Source organism: Micropterus dolomieu, linkage group LG16, assembly GCF_021292245.1.
Source record: "Micropterus dolomieu isolate WLL.071019.BEF.003 ecotype Adirondacks linkage group LG16, ASM2129224v1, whole genome shotgun sequence".
In the NCBI taxonomy this organism is placed as follows: Eukaryota; Metazoa; Chordata; class Actinopteri; order Centrarchiformes; family Centrarchidae; genus Micropterus; species Micropterus dolomieu.
In genome coordinates this window covers 3,708,310-3,730,306 of record NC_060165.1, presented here as the reverse complement: position 1 = coordinate 3,730,306, position 21,997 = coordinate 3,708,310, and the positions used below count along the sequence as shown (strand labels likewise).

Here is a 21,997-nt window from a genome sequence, read left to right as displayed (position 1 = left end):
GATGGGTACCAATGATCTTCTGAGCAGTTTTAATCACCCGCTGCAGAGCCCTCCGGTCCTGAGCCGTGCACATCCCATGCCAGTTAGTGATGTTTCCATTTAGGAGGCTTTCTATTGTTCTTCCTGTAAAAGAAAATGGCACAATCATTTTACCGTCTTAAGTCTCCTTAAGAAATAAAGTCGTTTTTGAGGTTTTTCTTCACCAGCGTGGAGGTGTGAGATGACCATGTTAGGTTCTCTGTGATGATGAAACTGTTCACCTGCTCCACCTCAGCACCACTGATGTAGACAGGAGTGTGTGTCTTTTTCTCCTTTTTCCTAAAATCCATGATCCGCTCCTTGGTTCTGCTAATGGTGCAGGTAGTTCTCTGTCTGCAAGATTACGAATTTCCTCGCAATATGAAGTCTGTATCGTTGTTTGAAATCCGGCTGATGATGGAGGTGTCGTCCACAAACTTCAAAACAGAGTTTTCTCCATGTCAGGAGTTGCAATCTCTGGGTACATCCTCCCACAATCCAAAGACGTGCAGGTTAGGTGACTGGAGACTTGTCCAGGTGTACCCTGCCTCTGGCATCTAGCGAATGGCTCCAGCAACTCTCTAAGGGTAAGCAGTAATAAATAATGGATGGAGGGATACTGCCTAGTTTTCAGCCTCTTTTCAAAATAAAATGAAACAGAATCAAATGAGCATTTGTCAAAGGTATAGTTTGGACATTTTGGCAAAATACAAGTATTCGCTTTCTTGTTGCTGCTTCAGCCTTGTTGAGAAGATTGATACAACATTCATATCTGCACTTACAATACACTACAGCATTATGAGTCGATAAACAGCACATATTAGTCGATAAATTGTATTTTACAAACTCAGCTGAATATTTCTCTCTATATATGGTGAATTGTTGCTTAATATGAACCCCAGATCTCCAATTTGAACTTCTTCTTGTGAAGACACTGATAACTGGCAGGTGCATTTCTCAGTTTAAATGTTCACACTAAAGTCTGAGGATTAGATTATATTTTCCAAATGTAAATTTGTCCTTTTAGCACTATAAAACATAGACGCCAGTGAGATCCAGAGTACGGGGGAAAGCCCCATCTGATATCTCTAAACATCAGCAAATCACACTGGAACTACATCAGACTCCAAGAAAAACAAACTAAACTGAACTTTAATTTTTTTAGGGAGAACTATCCCTTCAACCAACCACAGTGATCTGTCTCTGGCGTGTAGCGGAGGTATCTGGGTCACAGCAGTAAACATAAATACAGCTGCTCAGAGCTGGTGAGAGCAGGATAACAGGAGCTGTGTCTCCAATTAGAGAGCATGATCCATGGCCACAAACACAGCTGGGTCAAACCATCACAAGTGTGTATGTGTGTGTGTGTGTGTGTGTGTGGGGGGGGTGTAAAAGAGAGAGAGAGAGAGATTGCACAGGTGTGACCTGAGTGATGAGCAGGTTCCTCGCTAATGAGGCCGAACTCCAATTTACCCCCCGCAGAGATTCACCTTCTGACAGAATGAGGCCCCGGTTAACACACACACACACACAAACACACACAAGGTGAGCTACAACAAAATAGACCCGCAACAACCATGTACCCCCTACCTGTCAGGCAGTGTGTGTGTGTGTGGAGATAAAGCTTTATGAATGTGAAGTTGTTGCAGTGCAGGGCAAAGGTACAGCAGTGCCACGCCCAGCCGTCCCAGCCATTCACAAAACCTGGTCAGATTCCTGGAACACCAGCATAATGTGGGGCAGCAAAGTGCTGAGTCAGCAGTGTGTGTGTGTGTGTGTGTGTGTGTGTGTGTGTGTGTGTGTGTTTGTGAGCGAGAAAGAAATGAGAGGCAAATAAATAAGAAGTATGTGTGTGTCTGAAAGGCAGAGAGTGAGAGAAGGCAGGTAGGAGCGCTGAGAAAACGCGTATGAGAAAGAAAGTGCATGGGTGTGTTTACGAAGGAGACTGTGTGTATGTCTGTGTCTGTGTGTGTGTGTGTGTGTGTGCAACCCTTTGCGGAAAGTTCAGGGCGGGACCCATCAGCATTTAAAGCGGCGACATTTTGGAATGAAATCAATTCTTTTCAGTGGATTCATTTGCAGGAGTAAATCCAAGTTAAATTTTGGTAAAATTGACAAATGAATGGTGCTGACCAATGGCAAAGCAACTTGACAATGCTGACCTCTGAGGAAACAAAGAGTTGAAAACAGGGGTCCTATTCATTTTTACGTTACCCTTTTCTGTCAGGTTATAGCCTCAAAAGAATGATTTGTAGATGGTTATGAGACAGGAGTTGATTGGACAAATACGTTTCTTGAACAAAGTGTGAACGTGCTAGGCGACAAGTAACCCACATGTGCAAAGTGGGAGGAGCTATTTCAAGTGTTCTGGTGCTGGAAGTAAAAGTCTCATTCATTTATTTATTTAAAGGTTCAGTGTGTAATATTAAGGAGGATCAACTGAAGGAAATGTAATATAAGATCCATAACTATGTATTCAGTGGTGTATAAAGACCTCACATAAAGAACTGTTATATTTTTATTACCTTAGAATAAACCATTTCTATTTACATAACCGCGGATCCTCTTACATGAACATGTTGCGCTGCCATGTTTCTACAGTAGCCCAAATGAACAAACGGCTTGTCAGAGTGCGTTTCATCACTACGTTAAATACGTACAGGAAGAACAAGTAAAGTTAGTATTAGTAGTAGTACTAGTAGTAGTAGTTGACTGATTTAGACCAGACCAGAAGAGACATTTGGACAAATGGATGACCACACGTTTTATTTAGCACAAGAGCCAACGTCCAACCTAAACAACAACATACTTCGTACTACCCTCCAAATATGACTCATATAAGCATATCCTAAAATAGTGCCCCTACTGGTGCCGTTTGTCTATGCCTCTCAAAACGGAACTTTTGAACTCTGTTTCCCGACCGGACCTACATTTTGGAAATCACCTGAACTACGTCACATGACATAAACACATGTCTAGCAGACTGACCGTGGGTTCACCGGTCGACATGCATACAATCACTGACTTAGGTTTAGGCACGCACCCCTGAAAAGGCTAGGGAGAGGGTAAGGGTCAACGAGGGGCTGTCAAGGCCTTTAATTCTAGTACAGTTATCTAGCTAGCTAATGCTATGAAGCTAATGTAGCTAGCACTAATGTAGCTAATGCTAACGTAGCTAATGCTACTACATAACTTAATTTTAAAAAATCTGTCTTGTTTCACATGAGAACAGAACGCTGGGAAACGTAAATATGAGTTGTAATTTTGTGTGGCTAAAACAACCTACATGGTCGTTTTTCTGTGGAGGGCAGGCTCCGTGACGGCCACCGCAGCTTCTCCTGCACGCTTGTACAGGGAGGGATGAGCGGGTGACTGATGGTGCATTCATGTGGAGTTGGAATAATCAGAATCTTTTTTCCTCCTTAAATGTTTATGGCAAAAAGAAAAAAGAAAATGTCAATGAGAGATAAAGAAGTTTACAGAACTTTGATTTGTGTAAAATCACGTATTGTATATACATATTTTGCAAACATGTAATTTGTAATATGGTTATAGCGGTTAGTTTGCTGTCCATGTAGAGTGAACTAGATGTCTGCGTGTTGTTTATACGCTCTGATAATGCTACTCCAACACATCATTGTAGTAGCGTCCATGTTGATTCGACATTCTGACTAATGAGCACATGAACATACACTGAAGTCGGAAGAACCAATTCACAACTCGTGAAATGGGATGATCCAAGGAGCATGTGAATGCACTGTGAGCAGCTGGTTGCCATTTGCAACCTTCATCAATAGATGCCACTAAAACTTACACACTGAACCTTTAAGTACAAGTACGAGTACGAGTCTTGGTTATTTCACAGGAACTACCACAAGTGTTTCCAAGTAATCAGTAAGCCTCTTTCCCATTACACTAAAAAACAGAATTAAAAACAGCTAGTTTAGCATTTTGCAGCCATGATCAAGTCTTATTACACAAAAAACAAGTGTTTCCTGGTAACAAGTTACAGCATTAAAAATATCATTTGTAAAGTCTTACCTTGAAACCAAAGGTAGTTTGGACCATAAGGGAGGATGAATTTCAACATTATATAATATGGTACTAAGCTGTTCGTATTAATGGTTAATAATTGATCTCTAACTGCTTTACAGTTATAATAAAGCAATTAGTTATGACTTATAAATCCATTATAAAAGGGTGCCATATGAGAACGTGCTACCTATTTTGTGCATATCATACATACAATTTAAGTCTTCACTGTAACCTGTTAGGAGGAAACTTTGGTCACAAGTTGAAAAAAAACTGAGAGAAAGTGCTGAGAGAACAATAAATCACACAAACTCCCAACACACACATCAACACTCACAAGAGAAACATTGGAAGGTGCCTACTGTGTCTGTGGTCCACTCAACACAAAGCTTCTTCAGTCTGTCTGTCCGCTTCCCTTCAACAGACAATGTCTGAGTCCGTCACGCAGCCACTGGAAACTAATGAGTGTGTATGTAAGTGTGTTGCACCATCATTCATACTGCAACGCCATTAAATGTGTTGTCACACCAGCTCTGTCTCAACAGGCAAGAAACAACCAGAACCACCTCCCACCGCTCTAATCTATCTATCTGCCTGCGCTTTTTCTGCACTTTTAGAAGAAACTGTGTTTTCAGAGAGTGTGTGTGTGACAGAGAGAGAGAGAGGGAGAGGGAAAGAGAGAGAGTGTGTGTGTGATAGAGAGAGAGAGAGCTCCACAGTAGTTGTTATTGCTCACAAACGTCACTGCTTCAGCCTCAAACCACAGAGCACTACATGAAAACACACACAAAACATAAAACTCATGCCTTTGGTTTTGATGTGTGTGTGTGTGTGTGTGTTTGACAGGTGCTAGCTCACAATAGGAAGTGAGTTAGAGATTAGGAATTCAGAGAGATGCCTTCGGTTTCGATGGCGGGAAACCACCAAGGGGCAATTTGCCTGAACACACACTCATCCATGCACAGACCACACAATATATTCTTCATGCGTCACAACTAACCCTTTGTGTGTGTGTGTGTGTGTGTGAGAGAGAGAGAGTCATACCATTCTCATGCTTATCATGAACCTTCACCTAATTCTGCATCAGTCCATCCTCGTCCTAAGTCACCTGATACCCTTATGGTCCCAGCTTTTTACCCATAATCCCAAGCTGTCATCCACAATATTTAACTCTCTGCCTCAATCACTTTCTCATGTGGGAAAAGTATTGATTTTTCATTGCAGTTGAAATCTCCCAAGAAAACACTCAAGACACCTCAACAAGTGACAAGTTATAGAGTCACAGCGAAATGGTAAATATTCACCATAACTATTATGTTGCCATTATTCCCTTCTATATGGTCCTTTAAAGTAACTTCATACTCACTGTAGCTAAAGATTTTCTTTGAATACTGTAACTTGAAAAAAGTGGAAAGCCACTAACTCAAGATCGAACAAATTATGCGTTAGTGTGAATTTGTTCGAACGCAACACATACAGTTGGTGTGTCTGTGTGTCTCCTATAGAGCACTTATCAAAACAAAGTACAAAGAGCTTCACAGAGACACACAGAGAAAGATTAAATGAAATACCACAGTGAATGATACACTATATGAGGGGCAAAATAAAAATAAGACATATTAGAAAATAATAAGAAAATAAAAAGCCAATAAAACAAACAGGCAGCTCGGATAAAATCAGTATACTTTCTGATAAAAGTGCATTTTTAGAAACTTAAAAGTAGGAAGGGTCATGTTACAAGAAACAAAACTAAATTTATTCGTTCATTCATTCATTTATTCATTCATATGCAGTCATGTCTTGAGTAAGACTTCTACAAATTACACTAATAAGGGAGACACAGCAATAAACTGGACTACATAGACTGTGTAAAAGAAGTGGACTCAACTGAAAAGACACTGTGAGAGGGTCAAAGTTCTTAGCATCGGCTCCACTTTTCAGATCCAGAGGTTGCTGCCTGCTTGGCTGCAGCAGCTATAGGCAAGTTAATGATATTATAGTCTAAAAGTGAGACTATACTTTTAAAGGGGGAAATAAAAAAATCTTCTTCTTTCACCCACAAATTAAAAGTTGAAATAAAAAAAAACAACAACAACCATTTGAATAAACTTTTTTCTGCTGCAGTCTTGTATGACCACATTCTTACGGTGGCTAATATTAGCTAACGTTAGCAAACTTCAGATGGATATAAATAACATTACTGTGTCAACTCACTGACTTTATGACTTTTCTATTCTTGCACTGTCACGCTACATTTTTACCATTTATATCGCTACAAATGTTTTTCAAATATTTTAATACAATATTTGCTAATGCATTAGCATGAAGCAGAAGACTAAAGGAGCTACCAGGGACACATGCGTCATTGTGTGATTCACCACTTAATGGATAACTTGACCAACAGACCAACAGAAATTAGGCATCTGAACCTGTGCCATTTTCTTACCACTTCCTTTGCTTTATCACCTCAGATCAAATAAAACACCTACTAAAACAAGAACTCATATGCAACACAATAGACCTCATTCTCCTCATTTCCTCCTTTCACTCTTCTCCCTCCATTTATCTCTCAACCTTTTTATCCTCCCATCCTGCTCGTGTGCCTGCCAGCATACATCACTGTCATGTGACTGCAGGGAAAAAATCCACACATATACACACACCCAGATGAAGCTGTAAAGGCAACGTAATGCGGTTAGGAGGCAAAGTTCACAGCGAGAGGGAGTGGCAGGGTAAATAAGGGCCAGAGAAACACACACATATACACCCCTAACCTAATTGTAACCCTAACCCTGAGACCATGTCTTAACCCTCAAACAACGTTTAAACTTGTGTGGGTCCAAAAATTTGGGCTGCTAAGACCCCACAAGTATGTGACATCCTGTTTTTTTGACCCCACAAAGTCAGCTAAACAAGGCGACACACACTCACATACACACAGCCTTTCACAACAGGTAGGATCACGCTGTTCGCCCACACACACACATTCTTCTCGTTCCACAGCCAGGTACACGATCATAGGGCACAAAGCAGTATTAACCACACACACACACACACACACACACACACACACCACACACACACACACACACAGCATCTTCAACTTGAATCCTAATGTGATCTTTGTGCTTGCAATCTGGATTTTCCAAGAATTGTAAAGATGATCACGAGATGTTCTTTGCAGATTCATCAGTTTTGCCCTTATTTAGGGACACACACACACACACACACACAAGGAGAGGGATTCAGACCTTTTTGCCGGTGGGTGCATCATTCCAGTCCTGCTTGCTTAATTGAAGGCCATAGGCATCTGCAGCATACATTAACTTCCAGTGAAGCCTGGTGGAGAGAGAGAGAGAGAGAGAGAGAGAGAGAGACCAGATGGTTACATAAGAAGTCCCTGTGAGATGGACAGCATCTCTTTCCAGCCTGCCCTCAGTGATCAGCAGCCTGCCAGCCAGCCTCACAGTCCCAGAGGAGAAAAGTAATAAGGGGAGAGACGTTACATAAATGCCATTCAGCATTCAAGTAAACACACACGAGGCGACAAACGAAGCCACGAATAACGCACACACGCCTGCTGTAAACACGTTAACAGAATAATCCATCTCTACTCAGATCTCTATTCCCACAATGGTCTCTCTAACACGATCCGTCTCTGTTTACGGGAATAGGATCATCACCTCTGACCTCTCCTCACTGCTGCTGTTTATGGTGCTCAGAAAGGCACCGATGCTAGCTGTGCAGGATAAGTGCACGCTGAAGATGGCAATGCGACGAGATAAAGCATTACTCAGAGCACAGTATGGTGTTCACGGTGAACTTTGAACAGCTTGGAGGGCATAGGGATGTCACTTAGACAGTTAGGTCTTTCCAGTACTTTGGTCCAGGGCAAACATACTGAACAACAACAAGAAATTTGGATGTGTGTATTTTTAGGTACCCTCCAGACCTTTCCTCTAGTGACACAATCAGGGCAAAATATTATTCACAATTTTGCACAGATGATGAAATATCAGAATATCAACTATGTACACGCAACATATCACATTCACAAGGGGATAAACCGATCTGGTTTTGCAATACCTTTGCGTAACATACTCAAATGAAGATTGTGAGGCAAGAGGGCAGTAGTATTAGGGCTGCAAGTCAGCATTATGTTTATTATCAATTGATCCAATTTTTTTTTTTTTCGAATTGTTTGGTGCCTAAAATGAATTGAAAATGACACTTGACAAAGCTTCTATAGACCAACAGAATGGCTGCATGCAAAATCGGCACAGTGCCCCTATATGTATGGAGGTGTGGGGTCGTGGTCTGATATTATTTAAAATCATATCTTGAAGGCAGAATCTCTCAAATTGCCTATATGCGACATGAGGGAACACGTGTCCTCTGACTATATAGTCACATCACTCACATCGCAACTAAGGGTTGCGCTTTGGTCCTGCAGATCCCTGAGATTTGTCTGATTGAGGAGCAGCAGCAGACACACAAAGCTAACCAGAAGGACAGGAACAGCACGTTAACACAGGACAATGGGCCCCTGTGTCTTTACGTGTGGATATATTTGGCACAACAAACATGTCCAGCTCATCTTCTCTGGATTCTTTTCATCTCTGTCCCCTCTGGCTCAACATTTTTTTCATACCTGCCTAATGCTCCTGTTCCTCCCTTGTGCTGCATGATGTTCCCAAAGCACCTGCAGGAGTGTCACAAGGGAGTTTACAGGCACATATACATTCCGTTACTGACAGCTGCTGTGGTTCTCTTGAGTGCAACACTGATGCAGCCTGATTCATGGACTGGTAATGCCCTTAATTCCATATCCCAATCAACACATCTAGCACACTTCATTGTTATACAGTGCCTGGTTCTGTTAAGTGACAACCTGACGATGGTATAAATTCCATTTAACCAAGCTCAGTTCTCAGTGCAGATGCAGAAACATCGCCCCCTTGTGGACGAAGCGGGAGGATTACACTCTGCTAACAATGGCAACTGAGGGTTCATGGCCAAATGCCAACATAATGGTGACCTGCTGAGTAATCTGTGGGAAGACCTCAAAGGCCCAAGGAGTGTTTTGTATGCAGTTCCCCTAAGCAGTGCAATCTAAGCAGCTGGGCTCAGGGGAATTGCAGTAAGCACTGTTTGAGCTTCTGTATAACGCAATACAGTGTGTGTGTTCACAGGCCAGTCACAACCCTGGCACACACGCCTGGCAGAAACCCACGGAGAGAACATGCAAACTCCACACAGAAAAACCCGGGCTGAGCGAGATCTGAACCCGGGCACCTTATTGTTTTGAGGCACCAGTGTTGTCCACTGGGCCACCATGCTGCCCATTGAAAGAGCTGACAAACAGGGTTTGAGGGGGGAGTGATGTGAGAACTGAGAAACGGGAGAGAAAGGGGTTATACAGGTTTATATACTTATGTGCAGGTGATTGGATTAGAGAGGCACAGGTGGATGGAATGAGTGAAGCACGGGTGTTTGGATTGGAAGAATTGAATGAGGCGTAGGTGGTTGAATTAGTGAGAGAGAGAGGCGTGATCCTGTTATGGGTAAAAGATGAAAGATACATTTGTTACAGATTAATAACTCCCCACTGTGAAACTCTTGCTCCAGTCCATGTTACTAAGCTGGTAAGGGGAACAGGTACAGCTGAACCAAAGTCGTGTTTACCAGCTCTTCAGGGCCCGCCCTTCACTGCTTCTGACTGGCTAGTAGTCCTTAACTAGGAACTGCGCATGTGCAACTCCTAACAAAGATCTTGTAGAGGTGAGATGTATCACTCCATAGCTAAAACGAAGCGTTCAACACACAGGTTGAAAAGAGGAGCTGCAGCAATGTATAGTCTGACAAAAATATGGTGTTTTTTGAAAATTAAACCATGTAAACCTGTTCTGGTGCAACCCCTAAATAAGATTATGAACCTGCAAATTTGCATAAAATGACCACTTTAAACCAGTATCAATCACTCAGTAAGGTACTGACAGATTGGATTTAAATTAGAGCCCGACTAATTTCTCGACCGGCCAATATTATTGGCCAATATGAGCGAATTGCATTTAATCGGCATTGGCTGTTTAAAACAGCAGATATATGACTATTAAAAAATAAACAGACAAGAGTCAGATCCTTCACTCATGTCATCGGTGTTGCATAGTTTGCCCACAGCTGCAGCTCCCACAAAAAACACAAAACCACAAAAACCACAGAAAAAAACAATCAGCTGACCACAATCTACCGGAGTGAAGCCAGCACTCTGCATGTAGAAACACGCACAGTGCTGTGTTAGCAGTGAGTCGGTCTTTTGTCACGTTAATTACATAACTTAAATAATTATAATAAAACAGCCCCAATCACTTCTCCTCTCCTGAAAACATTCATGACTTGGTAACCCTCCCGTTTTTTGCTGCACTCTCGGGGCTTCCTAGCAGTGTAATGTTACAGTAGCTGGGTGTTGAAAGCTGCTGACAGTAACTGGAGATTTAATCTGAAACTTTAAAGTGTGGCAGTTCTAGTGAACGGTCCTCAATTGTCCCTAGTTCATCACTTCTAAATATTCTCTAAAATCACGTAACGTTACAGCAGCTAACGCTGCCTGTTGCTAAATTAGCCACAAAGCTAATGCCGTGTTTATCTGTGGAGGAGCCCTAACGTTAATGAGCTGCCAGCCGCCTGTCTGCAGTTAGTTGGCATGTCTGAAATGATTAAACCAGAGCAGACATGTAAATAAACGTGAACTGAAAAAGAAAATAACGCGGCTTCCTGTAGCTCCTCTTTGTGTGAGAGCCGTAACGGCTCTGATTATAGTTATAACGTTAGTCAAGTGAAATCTCAAAGCTGCAGGTCCTCGGTGTAGACAGTTTTAGATGCATTGAACAGCAGCTCACTGTAATGTAGACGCATGATTTATACCGATGGTGGTTAAGAAATAGTTTCTTGTAGCTTGGTTAGAATTAATTAAAGAGTGTTGGTAAAGGGATGAACTAGATGTGAATATGCTACATTTGAAGTAAAGTGAAATACACATGCTTATTCTCTCTCACTCTCTCTGTTTACAGACGGCTGAAAAAGTTGCACCTTCCAGCAACAAATATTTATTGATGTGCAATTGTTTACATATTCACTTTTTGAGACAGTAATCTATATTATTAACATAATTCATTTAGATAAAGGTTTTTTAGCCCACATACAGTACATACCAGCTTTCAATATCGGCCTGTTCTAAGTGTAGTTAGTTAGTAAAGGGGTCTACTATCCAAATCATTCTCTATATCTAAATATCAGCTCATAAATCGGTTCTTTTTCACTTTAATATCAGCATCGGTCCCCAAAACCCCGTATCGGTCGGGCTCTAATTTAAATAGCAATGTAAAGACAACCATCTCTGCTCTCTGCCCACTGCTGACTGCTAGTGTCCCACACAGAGGGGACAAACCTGCCTTGGATGCAGAGCGACACAGGGGTAGCATTGTTCCCATTGCCCTTAGACTCAGAGATATATATGCACCATGTTTGACAGACGAGGACCTCAGCCAGAAGAGAGAGGGACCTGTCACAGCTCAAGTGACTCTAAAGCATTAATGCAGTGTAACAACTGTAGTATAAACATGACCGCTGCCAGGAGGGCAATGTTAGCATCCCACTGGCTGGAGGGAAACGTCAATCAACACCAATGCCAAATAAGGTACCACAGCTTCCTTAATGATGTAACCGCAGCACTATGACAAAGCTCCTTTCCTGCCAACCACCTCAGCAGTGTGTGTGTGTGTGTGTCTCTGGCCGCTGGTTTTGCTGCATCCAGAGCACCGTACATCGTGTTCCTGAGCGGCATCTGACAGTAGCCCTGCGTGCTGCCAAAGAATGTGCTTCCTGGCATTCGCCCAAACCTCTGACTGCACTACACACACACACACACACACACACACACACACAACCTTTCCCACTATCAAACACACACTAGCATCTTCCTGATGTCCCTGCCTTTTCACCTTTGAGTTGGCAAAACAATAAGAGCGGCTTGGTATGCGATTCACACACTCACACAAAAACAATCTTTTCTCAGAAACTCATCTGTTTTCTGTTATTCCCCACTCATGATGTCCAGTATGTTTCCTTATTTGTTTTGTATTTGGTTTCTGGATGTACTAACTTTCCCTAAACTTGCATCAATAACTTCTATTTCCATAATGGATTTCCTACATTTCCCAGAATGCATTTCAAAGCTTTTGCTAATTCTTCTGAGGGACGAATGGTGTGTTCCATCTGACATGGGAAGTCGGAATTTCTGTGTTCCAAATCCGAAATTTCAACAGGAACATCCCATTAAGTAGGATTTCCGACTCAGAAAGTGGTGCAAACCTCACCAATCTAAAAATCCAAGATGGCTGCTACCGGAATCAAGAGTAGCGGAAGCTGTAGAAATGGTGCGTTCCATTTACCTCCGAAGTCGGAGGTCAGAGCTGGGAATGACGTGCTGTAGAGCAATGTTTTAACAATTAGATCTCTATATTGCTTGTGCCTTGTGTTCCAACAGCACGTATGCAAAAACAAACATGGACGCCATGAACAGGAGGCAAACGTGATAAACATCACTGTCACATATAAACACGAGGGGGCAGTGATGTGCTGTGAAAGAAACTAATATGTAAAACTGTGGCTCTTGTTTGAAAGTGGCAAGGGGAAATCAGCATGGTCAGGAAAGTTGAATATATTTACAACCTGTGGAGTTTTCACTGGTTCTGTCCAATAAAAACTGGACATGGTATCTTTGAAGAGCAGCTTAAAAGACGCTGAATCTTGTTTTTGCTGACCTTCACTAGTTTAATGTCTCACCTTGCAGCAGTAATGTAGTGTACTTCAGGGTGTGTCAGTACACTGTTGGGTATGGTGAAACAGACTGGAAACTTTCAATAGACCAGCATTGACTGACAGGTCAACTTATCACCCAGCCATGGTGGTCCATCCAGTCTCCAACCAACTGACTGAATTTGTGTTTTCTGGCAATGACATTTTTATGCTATCAAACTCCACTAAAGCTACAAAATAATTTGAATGATTTGGTGATTATCTACAGGAATAGCTGTGCAGTATACTACTGAGTAATGAGTAATATATGAATTAGAAAAATAAAAGTCCCACTCAAAGGGGATTTTCTTGACTAAATGTCTAAGTTAAGGATTAAGATGCAGATAAAGATTGAGACTATTTCCAATAAACTGTCACACCATACTTTGATCTTGTGGTCAGTTGACATCCAGTCCCCGTCTTTGTTTGTCCTTTCGGTCTCATCCATGCAAGGTCTGCCATTTTCATAATGACATCAGAGGAGGATGAATGAATATATGGTTGTGTGTGTACAACTTTCAGGGTGGAAACCCCAGGGTAGGCAGTTACCCCACTGACACACAGTAAAACCAACTGCAACTGTTGAGTCATAATACAACAGATGAACTCTGACACTCATTAGAGTACAGCAGTATGATCGCCTGTTTGTGGTACTCTCACTGCTAGGAGAGAGGAGCGGTTTACCAGATAAAAAGCGAGTTTTGTCCTCACTTGATCTTGCAGATCCTAACCCAGCAATTTCTCGACCTTTCAGGACTCTTCGCAGGGTCATTTCATTTGCAGGAGGACTAAATAGGCAGATCTGTACAAAGATTAGTACAAATATTTCTAATAGAAAAATTGTTGTTTAAAAGTTTAGCATTTCTATGCATTTCTATTTCTGGTACTCCCTAAATAATTGTGAATAACAATTATACAAAAGTATGTCATACTAAAATTCACCAAACAACTTTCCAGTTGCTGGTCCTGACAACCTTTGGGATCTAAATGAGAAGACAACAAGCCAGAAATGGCTGAGAAAAGGGCAAGAAATGTTGCCATAACCTCAAGGATGTCCCAAATCCTAACTTTAATGACAAGCTGAAGCTTTTGACTAAGCTTGTTGGGGTCTGTACACAGACTCCAGGGTAAAAAAGATCGTGTACTGCAACATATTTTGTTCTTAATTTACACAAGCAAAGGAAATAGCAGAAGGTTTGCAGTAGGCAGACCGGAAGAGCCTAAATTTCCGTTTTCCAAGCTAAAGTTTCGCAGTGAGTAGTAAGTTAGTCAGATTAAAGGAAGCAGGAAGAGATTTTTCTTTTGATAATTTTTCATATTTAGTGGTTAAGACTGATACTCAGCAGCATCAGTAGAGTGAAAACATGAGTCAACCTTGGTCGGACATTCAAAAGATGGAGAGAACGTTTTGAAAGTCTTCGCAACCGATCTAGAATTTGCCCTCTTCCTCCTAGACAGGTACGTAATATATCAATTTGTTTATGAAATACATTGCCAGGGTGGCATGGTGGTGTAGTGGTTAGCGCTGTCGCCTCATAGCAAGACGGTTGTGGGTTCAAACCCCCAGTTGCCCCAGCCTTTCTGTTTGGAGTTTGCATGTTCTCCCTGTGTCTGTGTGGGTTCTCTCCGGGTGCTCTGGCTTCCTCCCGCCGTCCAAAGACATGCAGGCAAGGTTAATTGGCGTCTCTAAAATTGCCCTTTGGTGTGAATGTGATTAGTTGTTTGTCTATAGCCATGTTTCCATCCAACTGTCATACAAATTTTAAGCATACTTTTGAAATGTCGCATAAAAGAAATTGCGAAATATGTGCATTTCCATTAGCTGGTTTAGAGCGAATAAACCAGGCTATGGCAAGCGCCATTACATCAGTAGTTGACGTTACACATGGCTGTAATAAACAAGACGTTTGGGTTCCAAACCAGAAACAAAACTAGTCGCATGAACCTGATGGCCACTGATCTTAGAAAAATGGAGAGAGGTCCTCAGAAATGTGTTTCAAGCAGGCTTGTCTCTGCACGTTATGGGAATCTGGTGTTATGCAAGTTTTGCACGCCTCCCGAGAATTGCATGCACCTCCAAATAATGCTTTTAAATGCTATAATATCCTTTGTGGGGTTCATCAATGGGGATAAATTATTCTAAGTATATAGCCTATACTATGAACGTTTAGAGTCATTAATATTTTATTACACTCAGTAGAAGTAGCATTCAGCAAAAATATGCGGTGATAACCCCATTTGATCAGCGTGCAGAGCAAAGTATCTGAAAAGGACCTTTAAGAGGTGAATGCATAATTCAGCAGAACAGATGATGAAGGCTACCTGCTGAGATTTGTATCCACCTCTTTTCTCAGCACAAATGAGCTTCACCAGCCACGAGGTACGTGAAATTATGCCGTTTCCATCGACCTTTTCTAATGCAATACTTCAAAATGCACATTAAAAAACGTTGACGGAAACACAGCTATTGTGTGGCCCTGCGATGAACTGGCGACCTGTCTACAGTGTACCCCGCCTTTTGCCCGATGTCAGCTGGGATTGGCTCCAGCCCCCTGTATGCAGGATAAGCGGTTTACGATGGATAGAAATACATTGCCAAATGTGGAATGGAGGTATTTGTACATACAACTGGCTTACAAAAACAACATTTTATGTTGGCTTTGCTACCGAACCATAGCTTCCTGTTGGCTTATTATTATTATATAGACACAACATAACAAAAATCCCTATTACCGAGCAGCCTAATCTAGTTCTAATCTTAGTTGTAGGCTTACATGTACCGGGACGGTAAGAAAACAAAGTTTACTTTGTTTCACCATCCTCATTAATCTTACAAAGCAACAAATAGATACATAAACTCATTGCTATGCACAATGCAAACAGCTGTGTTTAAAAAAAGAAAAATCGTTAAGATAAGTTGCATCTTTCTTTTCCTCGCTTCCAGAACAAAAGAACAAGTTAGCCAGATCAATATCTTTAAGATACCAGGAAGTTGAAACACTACAGCTTTTTTCCACAGAGGTCACTAGAATCAACGCACGCTTTTGGAGTATTTGTTCTGCACTTGGCATTTCCTCAGAGCTCTGACTGGACTTGTGCTGAATCAGCATGAAGCTCTGGTAGCAAAAGCAGACACGTCCAGCTGACAGAAACGAGTAAACAGATCTTTATTTCCCAGATTATTATCGTGAAGACAGTACGCACCTCCTGCTTTCCCACATACCATGATTAAGTTTTTTCAAACATAGAATCAACTCAAGAAAGGCAGTGGTGATATGACGTGCTGAGGCACCCGGCTAGTATGTTTTTTTTCTTTTCTTAAACACCAACCACTTCCCTTGCTTGAGAAGTTGTCACAAATTTTTGCAGCATTTTGCAGCGCATTCCTCCTTTTAAAGCGCGCCCTCTGAGCTCTAACTTCTCCTGTTTTTATTTTATCCTGTGCTGTCTTCTCCACTCTGCTCCACCACTGACTGAACGTTGTATCGATGTGTGTATTTGCATGTGACCAATCGCGTGTGAATACAGACAGAGATCATACCATCAGATTAAAAGCAGGCAGGTGGTGGACGGACTGAGGGACTTTATCTGCCTTGTGATGTTTTCTCTTTGATTTACTCATATCATTTAGCTTTTTAGCACTGCCCTGACACTCCAGGTCAATCAGTTTGCCAGGCCACCAGGAATTGTCCCGGTTCTCCCGATGGTCAGTCCGCAGTTTGGGTACAGTATTCCTTTGGATCTCTGCTGTAAATGCCGCAGTTGATGATAGAAGTCGACCAGACATTAAACCATGCATTATTAGGGTTATTATTATTACTAACGCTCTACAAAGTGAGGAGTATTTTTATTCTTTATCTGCTTTATAGGAAGCTTCCTAACTTCATCATCTTCATTCACCTTTCAAGGGGAAGCTTCAGATATAGTTATAACAGTGGAAATATTCCTGGAGTACTCAAATACAAGTTCAAAAGTCTAATCAGTATTGTTTAATCACCTGTCAACTTTGGTGTAATTTTGTTATTGTATGAGCTAGGACAAAAATGTCATCACTGGAAGGTGCTGTATCTGCTCGTTCTAAGCTAGATAAATCATGCAAAGGATGTAATATATGCAAAACTTAAGCTCTTTCACTTCCAGGAGGTACTGAATTGATGTACTTACCAAGTTCAAGAAGATTAGAAAGCTACTCCATTACAGTAATGACAATATTTTAAATTCATCTCAAGAACATATGCTTTATATGGCAACTTCTTTCTTGTTGCAGCTCATTAAAAAGTGTAGCATTATACTACTTTACACAGTGAGATCTCCTCTGCAGGAGAATGTTCCCATTAGTGGAATAACCTTCCTCTGGGTAAATGATGTTGAATAAAATGCAAAATACTGCACCTTTGAGCAGTGACTGGAATTCTTGAGATAATTTATAGACACATGAAAAAAGAACTAAACCCCTGCTTCAAACCGATCTATGAGGAAGCGTCCTCCAAACACACGTGTGCACTTTGGCCTCGAAGCCATGCTCCCATCTCTCCCAGTCACACCAGCCTGAGAGGCGCAGAAAAACACTCCAGCAGCAGCCAAGACACTTTGATCTTTAAATAACAGCCTGAAAAACCAGGCAGATAAAACAACCTACGGGATCTCAGAGTACTCACAGCTGTGTTTTTACCCAGCATGCTGCACACGGCGGAGAAAGCAGAGGGAATAAATACTCCATCAGCTAGCGATGTTCTCCCTGGTTTTGACAACACAGTAGCGCTGGCTCTGCCTCGTGTGATCATGAATGAAAAAAGGAACATGACTCACCAATAGCAGTCCCACTCACAGACCACAAACACAAGAGTTCTTAGTAACCCAAAGTGCATGTATGTGTATGTGTATGCAGTGTTCCTTTGAAGCGTGGCCTTCACCTTTTTGACTGGATGAATCATAGCAGCGAGGCAGAGGAAGACGATGGATCTGCGGTCACGGTCTGACCTTAGCTTGTACACATACACACTTAAATGAAATATTTAAAGATGAACAGATATATGGAGAGAATAGAGAAGCAGAAGAGGAGATAAAATAATTACCTGTGCTGTTCTGGCTGATTCAATTTACTTCAAACTCCACAGATAAAAAAGAGCCTCAGTTACAAAGTGAAATCAAGTTTGTGAAAGAAATATCAGTCAACCTCATCAACGCGATCTGAACTGAGATGGAGGAAAGTCCCAAACGCAGTCATTGTTTTCTCAGAATAACTACTGAGAGCATCATCAAAAACCACGCTACAAAAAGAGTCATAGCGGCAGATCTGATCCGGTTCACGCAGGCCTTTGGGCCCAGGAGAACCAATAAGGAGCTGCCAGGGCGGAGTCTCAGTGAGATGTCATAAACAGGCAGGTTACAGGGCAGCTCAGAGTTACATTCCTGGTTCTCCTATCAATACATTTGGGTCTGAAGCTCAAAAACCAATGCCAAGGAAGGTGAACAGGAACCTTGTGGTGTGTATTGCTGTTCTCCCTCTAACAGAATGCTGACACTGACAGCAGAGAGATGACAGGAAATCAGGGGAATGACCATCATCAAAGGTCCCCGGACAAAAAATCAAGGGACATCAGAGATGGCAACCCCTAGGTCACCAGGGGTGCTTCATGTACTCATGAACAAAACTTGACACACAGACACACGGAGCACATCTGTCTATTACAGAATGAAAAGGGCCATCCAGGTATGTTTAAGCACATTAACTACAAAAACCTGTGGATACTTCAGAGTCCAGATGGGGGTGGGGCAGGACCGTTTTTTATGTGATTGGCTATGTAAATCAGTCACACACATAATGAATTGGTTGAAACACAGACCTAACCTCTAGCCCGCTAATTTGTGCTTCAAAAATTATGGATAAAAAGAACACAGCAAAATGCAGAGGTGAGAAAAGAAAAAAACAAGTCGCTCAAGGCAGGTGCAGCAAAGTGCCTCAAACAGACTAACCACAAGTCAGATCTGTTTCTAGGTTAATGAAACAAAAACTACTGATATGTTGGCCCTGTAATTCTCAACCTGCGGTAGCCGCTGTTACATGATTTGAAATGAGTTAAAATGATTCTGTTGCTACAAAGACTGTTGCCTACCGCACCTAATGGTGAACTCAACCCTGACCAGTACTATACTATTAAAGGTACATTAACATACTAAAATCATGTGCTAATTTTAAATACTACCATTTTAATAATTTACTGATTATGTTTTGTGTTATGTTTTAGTTGTATACTAACATAACATCCTCTGATTACATCACTATGACATCATCACAGTTATTTTTTCAAATCTCAAGAAGCTCCTCCAGAGCCACATTAAATACACGTTATCACATGCTGAGCAGTAACGCTCATGACTAGTAAAAATAACTTTATGTGTAAAATCAGTTATGTACCCCCTCAAATATCGTTTTTAAGAATGAAAGAATTGTAACTAAGAACATTTTACTGTTCAAAAATATACTCTTGGGTGAAAAAACTACTTGTAATAGTGACACCCCGCACACATTTTTCCAATTCTATACTGACATTTGTTGTTATTTTATTTTTACCTACCTACCTAACACTGATACTATCTCAAGCAAGTTTCAAATCTCTCTAGTATGCTCAAAACAACAGCAATGAATGTCAGCCTGGAAGGCTGAAAACCAAAAAGGTCAGCAGTAAAGTGAAGTAGTCGCAATTTATTATTTAAGGGCTAAATATGCACAGCCACTATTATGGTGCCTTATATTACAGCCTCTATACTTGTATTTGTATGCAGTGAACCTAAACACACACACCCACACACACGCACAAATTCAAATTAAAGGGACTAATGCCCTTTAAAGTTCATAAAATGCCACTTAAATAAAAAATAATGGTGCAAAACCATAGCCATTAGGAGTGGGTGTTCCTTTTATACACACGATTTTTTTCTATGGTCAAGTTCCAGGCTGCCCAGACGTTTTGAGGGGGAACAGCAGGTGTACAGCCTGAAGCAGCAGAAAACACTGGTACCATGTATGCTGTATCAACGGTTGCTAAGGGTGTGCTCAGCATCCTAACTGAATGACACTTTCAACCAAAAGCCACATCATAACTGACCTAACAGTCCACGTCAAAGGGGGTCATATCATGATCACTTTATGACTCAGGGAGGGTCTGATTAGTCTACATTGACAGGAAGTGAGATGTAGAAAAAAAGAGATGAGCTGACAGTAAATGATCTGAGGTTTTTCAGTTCTCTGTTCTTGATGCACATCTCCAACTGGACTCCATTTTTCTTTCTCCTCCTCCTTCCGCTTCAAAGACCCTTTAACAAATCCCTGACTCCTAGCCCCTCTTCAAGACCGTGTTCTTCTCTGCAATAGTTTTAATTTAAAAAAGTCTCCAAAATATCTCCATATTTATATATACACACAGGAAGTAAGTTGTTTTCTACAACTCTCTTCTTGTCGGTGTAAAGTATCAGACTCATCAGTGATCATGATATGACCCCCTTTGAAGTTGACTGTTGTGAAGGTTATGATGCAGCTTTTATATATATATATATCTTTACTGAGTACTCAGTATACTGTATATATACAGTATCTCACCAAAGTGAGTACACCCCTCACATGTATGAGTGGACTACATGAGTGCTGTCGGCATTGGGGAGCTCCAGTTCATTGAGGGAACCATGAATGCCAACATGTACTGTGACATACTGAAGCAGAGCATGATCCCCTCCCTTCAGAGACTGGGCAGCAGGGCAGTGTTCCAACATGATAACGACCCCAAACACACCTCCAAGACGACCCCTGCCTTGCTACAGAAGCTGAGGGTAAAGGTGATGGACTGGCCAATCATGTCTCCAGACCTAAACCCTACTGAGCATCTGTGGGGCGTCCTCAAACGGAAGGTGGAAGAGCTGAAGGTCTCTAATATCCACCAGCTCTGTGATGTCGTCATGGAGGAGTGGAAGAGGACTCCAGTGGCATCCTGTGAAGCTCTGGTGAAACAAAAAATTCTCTTTGATTATGAAGCATAAGGTATAATTCTGTGGTTTATCAGTGAGGTGTGTGAATTACACTGCTGTGGAGTCTCGGTTAACACTGACGAACAGTGTGATGGCTGTAGCTACTAATTGCTCCACTAGCTTCACCAGCTAGTTGCTAACTTTGTCTGTCTGCTGCTTTGTGCTGGGCAGGTAGTGTACTGTGAGTTTATCAGACCTTTCCCTGCAATCAGTAGCCTGCTGTCGCTGGAATTGAAAGTGATGAGAGTGTTGAGGCTGGTGAAAATGTGGATGTGTCACTACAAGTGACTCTTTACCACTTTATCACTTTAAACATAGTAATTGGATTCATTGTTTATATAGAAATAAGTGCAGATTTAAGGGGTTATACTTAAAGCTAAAGATGATTACCTGGGAAAAGAAACCATGGCAATTTCCTGTTTTATGTAAACAAGATAAACAGAATAAACCATGCCGAGATTTTCATTTTTCCTGTCACGGTTTGCTCCTTTCCCTCCTTCACCAGTTACCTGACCTACTCCACCCACACCTCACCTGTAACACATTCCCAATCAGCCCTACTTGCTGACTTGTTCTTGCCACTTCTGTCTTTTACTATGCGTATAAACTGTGTTACCTGATTTTTGTAAAGTGACAAATAAAATCAACAATCTTGCAGAGTGTTGCACAGAGAACAACCTACTGCTCAACGTCAGCAAAACTAGGGAGCTGATCATTGATTTTAGGAAAAAGGAGTAAAGACACACACTCCTGTCTACATCAGTGGTGATGAGGTGGAGCAGGTGAACAGTTTCTGTTCCTGGGTTCCATCACAGAGAACCTGACATGGTCGTCTCACATCTCCACGCTGGTGAAGAAAGCTCCGAAAGTAAGTTCCTATCAGCTTTTACAGAGGAGCAATAGAAAGCCTCCTGACTGAAATATCACTAACTGCCATGGGATGTGCACGGCCCAGAGCCCAAAGGATACTAAAAGACAGTACCCACCCAGGCACAGCCTGTTCACCCAGCTGCCTTCTGGGAAAAGATGTATCTGCTGTTGTACCACCAGACTGCAGAGCAGCTTCTTC

The 21,997-nt window shown here is 41.7% G+C and overlaps 1 protein-coding gene across 1 annotated transcript in view; it reads right to left on the bottom strand.

Moving 5' to 3' along the window:
- net1 (neuroepithelial cell transforming 1) overlaps positions 1-21,997 on the bottom strand; it is a 202,451-nt gene that overhangs the window by 12,871 nt on the left and 167,583 nt on the right. The window lies entirely within an intron of this gene.